The sequence below is a fragment of the Drosophila eugracilis genome, unplaced genomic scaffold, assembly GCF_018153835.1.
Source record: "Drosophila eugracilis isolate 14026-0451.02 unplaced genomic scaffold, ASM1815383v1 contig_1744, whole genome shotgun sequence".
In the NCBI taxonomy this organism is placed as follows: domain Eukaryota; kingdom Metazoa; phylum Arthropoda; class Insecta; order Diptera; family Drosophilidae; genus Drosophila; species Drosophila eugracilis.
In genome coordinates this window covers 87964-99990 of record NW_024572582.1, presented here as the reverse complement: position 1 = coordinate 99990, position 12027 = coordinate 87964, and positions in this window count along the sequence as shown.

The window sequence follows — 12027 nt, the reverse complement described above, 5'->3', positions numbered from 1 at the left end:
AATATTGAACATCATCATATAGCTATTTATATTGCATTAATTATACCCGTTACTCGTAGAGTAAAAGGGTATACTAGATTCGTTGAAAAGTATGTAACAGAGAGAAGGAAGCGTTTCCGACCCTACAAAGTATGTATATTCTTGATCAGGATCAATAGGAAGTCGATTGAGCCATGTCCGTCTATCCGTCTGTCCGTCCGTCCATCCGTCCGTCCGTCCGTCTAACCGTCCGTCCGTATGAACGCTGAGATCTCAGGAACTATAGCAGATACAAAGTTAAGATTAAGTATGAAGATTCTTGAGGTCCCGGGACAGCGTAAGTTTATTTCAGCATTCTGCCACGCCCACTCTAACGCCCACAAATCGCGATAAACTAAAATCGCTGATATCTCGAAAACTATTAGAGCTAGAAAGTTGAAATTCAATATTTATAAACTTTGGATGCCAGCGCATCTTTCAATGGCACTATTATCTAGCCACAACCACCCACACGGTCACCCACCAAGCTCAAAAGACGGTTTTCGCATTTTCAAGAAAACCTGATATCTCGGTAACTATAAGTGATAGAAAGTTCGGATTAAGCATGTACATTTTTATGATGCCCCAAATGGGAATTGTTCTTTTTTCCATCTAGCCACCCCTACCCTAACGCCCACAACCCCAAAAAATTAAAAATACACAAATCTCGGGAACTAAAAGAGCTAGAAAGTTAGGCTTAAGAACACGTATTTTAGGGATGCCGCTGCAACTTCCCACGAGTTTTTATCTGGCCACGCCCATTCTAACGCTCACAAACCGCGGAACACTGTTGCGTCTATAATAATATTATGAATGCCTTCGTTTGACCTTGTATAACTTATTTCTGTTAATATCTATCGATTTACCAAAGAGTTTTCAAATCGGAGCATTATTTCGCTACTTATGAAGAAATTTAGGTTATAAGGCCTCACATGGGCAGTGACGTCACTATCAGTTACTCGACATGCTTTCTCCGACAATAGGTGGCGATTGGGTAATTTCCACTAGCAAAATGAATATTTTCAAATTGTGTAAAACAGTAACGGGTATCTTATAGTCGCCGCACTCGACTATAGCGTTTCCTCTTGTTCAATGTTTATTTTTTGCGACGGATTGCTCTTCGACCTGCTTTCTTTGAACATTTTTTATACCCGTTACTCGTAGAGTAAAAGGGTATACTAGATTCGTTGAAAAGTATGTAACAGATAGAAGGAAGCATTTGCGACCCTATAAAGTAAATATATTCTTGATCAGGATCAATAGCGAAGTCGATTGAGCCATGTCCGTCTGTCCGTCCGTCCGTCCGTCCGTCCGTCCGTATGAACGCTGAGATCTCAGGAACTATAGCAGATACAAAGTTAAGATTAAACATGAAGATTCTTGAGGTCTCGGGACAGCGCAAGTTTATTACAGCATCCTGCCACGCCCACTCTAACGCCCACAAATCGCCAAAAACTAAAATTGCTTAAATTTTAGGAACTATTGCAGTTAGAAAGTTGAAATTCAAAAAGTATAATCTTTAAAAGGCAGCGCATCTTAAAGTCGTACTACTATCCGGCCACACCCACCCATACGCCCACAAGGCTCAAAAGACGGTTTTCGGATTTTCTAGAAAAGCTGATATCTTGGTAACTATAAGAGATAGAAAGTTCGGATTAAGCATGTAGGTTTCTATTATGCTCCCAATGCGAATTGTTTTTTTTCGATCAAGCCACGCCTACTCTAACGCCCACAAAACCTGAACAACCAAAAATGCAAAAATCTTAAAAACTATTAGAGCTACACAATTTTGCTTAGGATCACGTATTTAGGAGATGCCTTTGCAACTTTCCACGCAGTTGCATCCGGCCACGCCTACTCTAACGCCCACAAACCGCGATTATGTTTTTTTGATTATGTTTTTGATGAATTTTTGTAAATATTTCTATTTTTATTTTGTCCAAACAGTGAAATTTTTGTTACGATCACTATTTTATAATTTGAGATTTTAAGGGGGTTATTGCATTTAATATTTTTCACCTTAGTTTTTTTATCAACACAAACTATTTATTTTTGTTGTGTCGGGTTGTATCGGTTTTTTGGCCGCGCTTAATTCCTTTTACACTTTAAATCTTGTTATCGTTTATTTGAAGCTTTGTTTTTAAAATTTTTTTATCGCACGGCGTATTGTTGGTAGTCAATTAGATTTCTTACTTCTGAATTAAAAAAAAATTTTTTTTTTTTTTTAAATAACTTATTTACAATTTACAATTTTTTAAGTGTCGAACTTATCTTATTCACTGTTATTAGACTTTAATTTTTTTTGACACTTCGGTGTTTCATCGAGTTCAATAATTAATAATTAAACCTCGGCATAGTAGATTCACCCCTAAAATTGATAAAGAGAATGACTTAAGAGAAATTTAAATTCAGCTTGAAATTGGAGTTTACGTTAGCCTCGGCTCAAAGTTGTTTATATATAGTGGTCATAGTGGTATAGTAAAGTGGTATTAATATTATTATTATTTATTCTATAATATTAAAAAAAAAATTTAAACAAAAAAGAGGAAACGCTATTGTCGAGTGACGCGACTATAAGATACCCGTTACTGTTTTACAATTCAATTTTACAAATTTTAAAATATTCATTTTGCTAGTTGACATTCCCCAAGCGCCACCTATTGCCGGAGAAAGCATGTTGAGAAACTGATGGTGACGCCACTGCCCATGTGAGGCCTTATAACTTAAATTTCTTCATAAATATCGAAATAATGTCCCGATTTAAAAAATTTTTGGTAAATCGATAGTTATGGATAGGCATTCATAATAATATAAAAACGGCACAGTTTTCCGCGGTATGTGGGCGTTAGAGTGGGCGTGGCCGTATGAAATCTCTTGCCAAGTTGCAGAGGCATCTCTACAATACGGATTCTTAGGAACTTTGTAAGTCTCATAGTTTCCGAGATCCGGCGGCAGAGAGACGGCTATCTATGTACTTATCTATATAAACATATGCCCTCTTATGTGAGGAGCGCGAGGGGTATGCACATGCGGTCCGTTCATGCAATTATACCGACGCTAGCACTTTCTGAGAGTGGCCTAAGCCATAGCGATCGGTTCATATTTCGGCCACTTGGGGCTTATGACCGGGACCATGAATTATGTAAACACTGCAACAAAGTGTTACAGTGCGTACCCTTTCAGAACTCGGTACAGTGGGTATTCAATATTAGTGCATACTACACATCAAATAATAAGTTAAATATTTCTTCCGCATTTAAGCCTATCGTGAGTTAAATTCAATTTGTTCTTTCTTCCCTAAAACATTTAGTGCCCTGACGAGATTGTTTTAATCAGAAAACAACAATTTTAACTTTTTTCTTATATCTTGATCCGGAGGCTGCATTCGTCTCGGAAAATATTCCCAATTTTTTCTAAATCGATAGAAAAGCGTTACAGGTTTTCTCAATTCGCCGCTGTCGGGGCATTCCAAACACAAATTTTATTTGGTGGTGCTGCATATTATTACTCGAACATTGTGTGCCATCAGTTACATAAAACTTTCAAAGAATAGAACAAAAAATAAACCGAAAGCACGAAACGGTTCATTTTTCTGACATAGAAATTTGGCGGTTCGAAAACACAGGGTGTTCTATTTTCGGTTGTTGTTGTTGGTTGTTCATAAATTCATATAAAATAATTAAAAACGCGCCGAATGAAAATGACTTTTGCAAGGTCAAAGTAATTGTGCGGCAACTTTTAGCAACAAATTCATATTTAACCAAAGAAGTATTGCAAAATTTTAATCAGTCAGAGCTGGAAGCGCGGTTAAAGTACGTCGACAATATGATAGCGGATTTCAACGCTGCGCAGTCCAGGCTGGAAATATTGGATTTCGCTGAGTTGGCCAGTGATCCACGTCACAATTTCGCAACATTTTTTCTGGAACTTAAATCGAAGCTCATTCGAGAATGGCTCGATCATCAAAGGTGCAGCTGCAGTGCAAACTCGACTGCTTTGGACCAACATTTGCTAAGACATCTTGGTCAGAATTCGAGTAGACAACCAAGCCTACTGGCACCACAGAATACCATCTTGGTTGGACCATCAGAGGTACAAAGTAGTTCACGCCCGTGTAGCTAAAGGGCTTCTTCCGCAGTAAGGGGCCGTGCATAGCCTTCCTCAAGTACTCATCTAGTTGTCGGCGGTATTGCAGTATAGCCATTTGATCATCATTGAAATGGCCCTTGGCATCCTTCTACTGTCCAGGGCCACCGTCTGCCCAAATGCAGTGCTCAAGGAGGCGCACGATCTCTTGTCCTCACATGCACATAAGTGATACACGTGATAGTTTGACGTGATATCTTCAACCCCACTGAGCTTCTTCCATTGATCGTCCACCCCAGGCGAGTCTTCTCAGAGATCTGTTCATCAATAGTGCCTTCCTTGGTGTAAAGCACACGCCCTAGCCTGCAGTTATTGAGACCTATTAAAAGACTAGGGTGCGCTGAGGTGTATCCGGATAGGGGTAGTTGTCGAAGTTGTCTGTGCTATCCCATTATTGTACATTGGGGTTCAACCGTGCCAAAAGTCAAAGAGACAAAAATCATACTGGTGTGCGTAAGCGTCGGGCGAATTCAGAAGAAAATTTAAATAGAATCAGTTGCAGTTGGATTAATTAAGTCGCAATAATGATGCGTTCAGTGAAGAAGAACAAAAATCAGAAACAAAATAAAACCCGAAGTTGACAGCAATATAAGGAAAAAATTCCGCAAAATGCCGACATCGCGAATTTGGATTTTAACAAGACTTTTGTCTCGTCGCAGGAAATAGATGAGCAAAACCAGAAAGAGGAACACAACGAGAGGGAAATGAATGTAGAGCCCGAAATATGCAAAGAGTTGAAATTCACAGCTATGCGCGAAGAGATGTACAGCAATTGGTTAAGAGAAGTCCTCAAACTGATTAAAACCAAAAGTGGACAAAGCGACTCCAATAAGAATACTGTTCCGATCGAGAGTTTCGGTAAAGTGGGTAAGTGAGTTCGATGGAGTTTCAATTCCAATAAGACAGTGGCTGAAATGTTTTGATGAAAATGCCGTAGGCATCGGCATCGGAGTTGACGAACAAGCAGAAATATGTGAACGATCGGATAAGGGAACAGCTATTTTTGCATATCACCACCGTTTCATATTATGATAACTTAACTGCTGTACTTTTGGACGAATTTGACAAAACGATGACCAGCACTGAGATACGCAAGCTTCTAAGAGATCGTATGAAAACTGATAAAGAAATTTTTTACTAATACGTATTGCATATGCGTAAGATAGCAGCTCTTGGGGTAGTTGAAGATGAGTCGGTGATTCGTTACATAGCAGATGGATTAAAGCCTCGTGATGATCTTAAATACCCTCCTTACAGTGCCACGATCGAAACGATGACCAAATCAACAATGGGGCGAAAGCAATCAGTGCAGCAGAGTGACTTCAGAAAGCCAGGAACACAAGGTAGGCGATCCGAGCAGCAGCCATCTCAGAATCAAAGGCATTGCTTCAATTGCGGTTCGAACGAGCATATGAGAGCCGAATCCAAGGAGGAAACTAAATGTTTTAAGTTTAATGGCAGTGAATGTTAACGTTATTATTGGCTTTGATTTTCTGAATAAGTTAACTGTTTTGCCGTAATGTTTACAACGTGGTAAGTCGAGATACAGAGCTAGACGTACCTCCAAAATATAATACAAGCCGGCAGTTGAGCGTTTATTTCATAACTTCAAGCCTACGAAAGTGGAAAAATAATGTCCTGTCAAAATGACAATAATTCCGAATTGCAACAATAGTGCATTCAGGGAGCATCCAAGTCGATCATCAGCTGCAGAGCGAGAAATTACTCGCAAACAGGTCGAAGAATGGTTGCAGCAAGGCATTATACGTAAATCTAGCTCAGACGTGGATAGCAAAGTTGTGTTAGCAAAAAAAAAGGATCGGCTGCGCATAGAATAATGTGCTTTAAATACAATAGTATTAAAGGATCGTTTCCCAGTTCTGCTCATAGCCGAAGCGCTTGACAAGATGGAAGGTGCGAAATATTTTTCAGTCTTCGACCTCAAGAACGGCTTTTCCACGTCGAAATAGATGAATCCATCCGCATATATACAGCATTTGTCACAAAGGAAGGACTTTTTGAATTTAATAGAGCCCCATTTGGGTATTGTAATTCGCCAGCAGTATTCGTAAGGTATGTCACATATATTTTTCAACAGCTGATAAATGAATATATTATGGAAATGTTCATAATGTTGGTTTTTAAACATTACCCGATGCCGGTAAATATCAGAGGCATACAAGCATTCCTTGGGTTAACTGGCTACTTCCGCAAATTTATTAACAAGAAGAAATGCTATAGTCGAGTGCCGCAACTATAAGATGCCCTTTACTGTTTTACACAATCTTAAAATATTCATTTTGCTTGTGGAAATTGACAAGGCGCCAACTATTCTCAGAGAAAGCATGTTGAGTAACTGATAGTGACGTCACTGCCCATGTGATAACTTATAACTTTAATTTCTTCATAAATAGCGAAATTATTTTTCGATTTAAAAAACCTTTGGTAAATCAACAGATATTAACAGAAATAAGTTATACAAGGTCAAACGAAGGCATTCATACTAATATTATAGACGCCACAGTTTTCCGCGGTTTGTGGGCGTTAGAGACGGCGTGGCCGGATCTTTGCACGTTCATCCAGGTTCAAGACTTCATCAGAATATACATACAGTCCGAACTTGTTAAGGAGATTTTTCTTCTTTGACAAAACGATGACCAGCACTGAGATACACAAGCTGCTCAGAGATCGTATGAAAACTGATAAAGAAAATTTTTACTAATACGTATTGCATATGCGTAAGATAGCAGCTCTTGGGGTAGTTGAAGATGAGTCGGTGATTGGTTACATAGCAGATTGATTAAAGCCTCGTGATGATCTTAAATACCCACCTTACAGTGCCACGATCGAAACGATGACCAAATCAACAATGGGGCGAAAGCAATCAGTGCAGCAGAGTGACTTCAGAAAGCCAGGAACACAAGGTAGGCGATCCGAGCAGCAGCCATCTCAGAATCAAAGGCATTGCTTCAATTGCGGTTCAAACGAGCATATGAGAGCCGAATCCAAGGAGGAAACTAAATGTTTTAAGTTAAGTTAAATGTTAATTAAGTTGAATGTTAACGTTATTATTGGCTTTTATTTTCTGAATAAGTTAACTGTTTTGCCGTAATGTTTACAACGTGGTAAGTCGAGATACAGAGCTAGACGTACCTCCAAAATATAATACAAGCCGGCAGTTGAGCGTTTATTTCATAACTTCAAGCCTACAAAAGTGGAAAAATCATGTCCTGTCAAAATGACAATAATTCCCAATTGCAACAATATTGCATTCAGGGAGCATCCAAGTCGATCATCAGCTGCAGAGCGAGAAATTACTCGCAAACAGGTCGAAGAATGGTTGCAGCAAGGCATTATACGTAAATCTAGCTCAGACGTGGATAGCAAAGTTGTGTTAGCAAAAAAAAAAGGATCGGCTGCGCATAGAATAATGTGCTTTAAATACAATAGTATTAAAGGATCGTTTCCCAGTTCTGCTCATAGCCGAAGCGCTTGACAAGATGGAAGGTGCGAAATATTTTTCAGTCTTCGACCTCAAGAACGGCTTTTCCACGTCGAAATAGATGAATCCATCCGCAAATATACAGCATTCGTCACAAAGGAAGGACTTTTTGAATTTAATAGAGCTCCATTTGGGTATTGTAATTCGCCAGCAGTATTCGTAAGGTATGTCACATATATTTTTCAACAGCTGATAAATGAATATATTATGGAAATGTTCATAGACGACATTGTTGGTTTTTAAACATTTCCCGATGCCGGTAAATATCAGAGGCATACAAGCATTCCTTGGGTTAACTGGCTACTTCCGCAAATTTATTAACAAGAAGAAATGCTATAGTCGAGTGCCGCAACTATAAGATGCCCTTTACTGTTTTACACAATCTTAAAATATTCATTTTGCTTGTGTAAATTGACAAGGCGCCAACTATTCTCAGAGAAAGCATGTTGAGTAACTGATAGTGACGTCACTGCCCATGTGATAACTTATAACTTTAATTTCTTCATAAATAGCGAAATTATTTTCCGATTTAAAAAACCTTTGGTAAATCAACAGATATTAACAGAAATAAGTTATACAAGGTCAAACGAAGGCATTCATACTAATATTATAGACGCCACAGTTTTCCGCGGTTTGTGGGCGTTAGAGACGGCGTGGCCGGATCTTTGCACGTTCATCCAGGTTCAAGACTTCATCAGAATATACATACAGTCCGAACTTGTTAAGGAGATTTTTCTTCGTCAATGGTTTTTCTTTTAAAGAAGACTCCCTGCGGCCCGGAGATCTTCAAGTGTTGGCTGCTTTTCTCCCCCTCAAGTCATCTACATAAGGATTTTCCATGATGTACTTTACAGCGCGGTGGTTTTGCTTCGTAAGCATCTCTGCATTTTAGCTCGTAACGCACTGCTAGGAGAGCATCTGGCCCCCAACATCATCATTTGCATGGCGTAGCGTTCTCTCATTTGCGTGTGTGGATCTATATATACAAAACGTTGGTATCTCTGGTATCATCTCTGGTTGGTGTCTTCGGGGCATATTCTGATGTGGTGAAACATCTCCGCGATCTCACCGCCGATTGCAAACCTGCCGATGTGAACCTGTGAAGTATTGCTACCGACTGCGCTATCTGGTCAGGTCCCCTCAACAGAGTCGTATTCATCCCCTCAGTCATCGCGGCCTCATCCCAGACTATGTTATGTGCTATATGATTCCCCGATTTTCTTCAGCTTCTTCCGCAGTAAGGGGCCGTGCATAGCCTTCCTCAAGTACTCATCTAGTTGTCGGCGCATTTCCTTCGCCAAGTCAGGTGGACGCTTCTTATTCTTCTTCAATTGCAGTATAGCCATTTGATCATCATTGAAATGGCCCTTGGCATCCTTCTACTGTCCAGGGCCACCGTCTGCCCACATGCACTGCTCAAGGAGGCGCACTATCTCTTGTCCTGACATGCACATAAGAGATACACGTGATAGTTTGATGTGATATCTTCAACCCCACTGAGCTTCTTCTTCTTCTTCTCAGAGATCGGTTCTTCAATAGTGCCTTCCTTGGTGTAAAGCACACGCCCTAGCCCGCAGTTATTGAGACCTATTAGAAGCCTAGGGTGCGCTGAGGTGTATCCGGATAGGGGTAGTTGTCGAAGATGTCTGGGCTATGCTTTCAAGTGGGCTATATCAATCGATTGCGACGGAAGATCAACTTGACTTGACCTAGTGAACCTCTCGAAGATCATATAGCATTGTTTTGTATCCTCATACCAGTACATCCCGGCACTCCACTTTATACATATGGGCTTCGGATGACCATTGACTCCGAGCTCCTTAGAAATTGGTCATCGATCATGGTTAGAGACAATCCGTCGTCGATGAATACATACGTGTTGACTTCTCTACCATTCGCATACAAAGTAGCTGTCAATACTCTAAATAGTATTGCCATGCTCTCTTGTCGGTGTGCATAGCACCTGGCTTTTACGGGATCCCTGCTGCCTCTATGTAATAGGAGGTGATGACGTTCTGGCCAGGCGTCTATTCCTCAAGGATTGGTAAGAGTATTTATTAGTTTTTCTTGCTGTATATTGTTCCTGGGATAGTCTGCCCACGGGTTTAACGGCCGTAGCTGTTGAGTTGTCTTTCCCACTGGTAGAAAATATCCAAGTAACACCGTTTCCAGCATTCTGGTACTGTGTACTGGATGCCATTGGCATATTCTCCGCGGAGCCTGTCTCCGATAACCCCTCCCTTGGCAGCTTACACAGGAGTAGAAGTTGTTGGCGCCACTGCAACAGTTAATCTTCTTTCTCCAACAACCTTAGCTATGTCTGCAAGTCCTGCACTTCCCTTGAGGCCTCATTGACGTCATTCGTTCCGATTCTCCTCTGGTCGTAACATGCGCAACTCTGGTAGTTTTCCCCAGCCGTCAGGCTAATTAGCTTTTCTGTTCTGATCGACTTCGAGATCTGTGCATGGACGGCAACGACACACTCTGCATAGGTCCATCCTACTCTGTCATCTCCTAGAGCAGTACACTTGGAATGGCACATGCTCACGCAGTCGCCTCCGATATAGCCAACACTCTCGGGCTCGTCTTTCACTTGACAGAGTTAGCATGTTGCCATCAATCTTGCCTCTCCACCGAATCCAGTGGCCATCTCCATGTAGTTCAACTCGGCTTTCAGTATTTTTCAAGAATCCTCCGATAAAGAATTAAAAGAAATATTGACGATCTTCGAATTCGTTTAGAGCTGGTTCCACAAACATTTTTAATTCCTAGGAATTACAGTGATATAACAATTACAGCTTAATAGAGATATAACATAAAGGGCTAACAGCTATCGGCTTTCGCCTCGGCGTTGCCAGAGGCCGCGGGAGTCCGAAATTTTTAACATTTGATGAACTCGGAAATCTCGTTTACGAAATATCAGTAATTATACCCGTTACTCCTAAAGTAAAATGGTACATCAGATTCGTTGATAAGTATGTAACAGGAAGAAGTGTTTCCGACCCTATAAAATATATATGTGAAGTATTGGCAGTAGGGGAGTTTGGCAGTCCCTACTCATATTGATAGGAGCCTTCTTTCAACAGTCTTCAGCGATGGTCCACACTCATAAAGTAAAAGCGAGTCTTGGATCAGTGAAAAAGTAGAGAAAGGGCAAAAATGCGGCCGTAAAGTTGTAGATCCGTAGTCAAGTCGCGCAAATAAGTTGCTAAATTGTTGTCTAAACTTTTTTGATCATTATTAATGAACACTTTTGTAAACATTTATTCACATATCTATCTAAATAAACTATTGATAATAATCCCATTATTGTACATTGGGGTTCAACCGTGCCAAAAGTCAAAGAGACAAAAATCATACTGGTGTGCGTAAGCGTCGGGCGAATTCAGAAGAAAATTTAAATAGAATCAGTTGCAGTTGGATTAATTAAGTCGCAATAATGATGCGTTCAGTGAAGAAGAACAAAAATCAGAAACAAAATAAAACCCGAAGTTGACAGCAATATGAGGAAAAAATTCCGCAAAATGCCGACATCGCGAATTTGGATTTTAACAAGACTTCTGTCTCGTCGCAGGAAATAGATGAGCAAAACCAGAAAGAGGAACACAACGAGAGGGAAATGAATGTAGAGCCCGAAATATGCAAAGAGTTGAAATTCACAGCTATGCGCGAAGAGATGTAAAGCAATTGGTTAAGCGAAGTCCTCAAACTGCTTGCAACCAAAAGTGGACAAAGCGACTCCAATAAGAATACTGTTCCTATCGAGAGTTTCGCTAAAGTGGTGCCCGAGTTCGATGGAGTTTCAATTCCAATAAGACAGTGGCTGAAATGTTTTGATGAAAATGCCGTAGGCATCGGCATCGGAGTTGACGAACAAGCTGAAATATGTGAATGATCGGATAAGGGAATAGCTATTTTTGCATATCACCACCGTTTCAGATTATGATAACTTAACTGCTGTTCTTTTGGACGAATTTGACAAAACGATGACCAGCACTGAGATACACAAGCTGCTCAGAGATCGTATGAAAACTGATAAAGAAAATTTTTACTAATACGTATTGCATATGCGTAAGATAGCAGCTCTTGGGGTAGTTGAAGATGAGTCGGTGATTGGTTACATAGCAGATTGATTAAAGCCTCGTGATGATCTTAAATACCCTCCTTACAGTGCCACGATCGAAACGATGACCAAATCAACAATGGGGCGAAAGCAATCAGTGCAGCAGAGTGACTTCAGAAAGCCAGGAACACAAGGTAGGCGATCCGAGCAGCAGCAAAATGACAATAATTCCGAATTGCAACAATATTGCATTCAGGGAGCATCCAAGTCGATCATCAGCTGCAGAGCGAGAAATTAT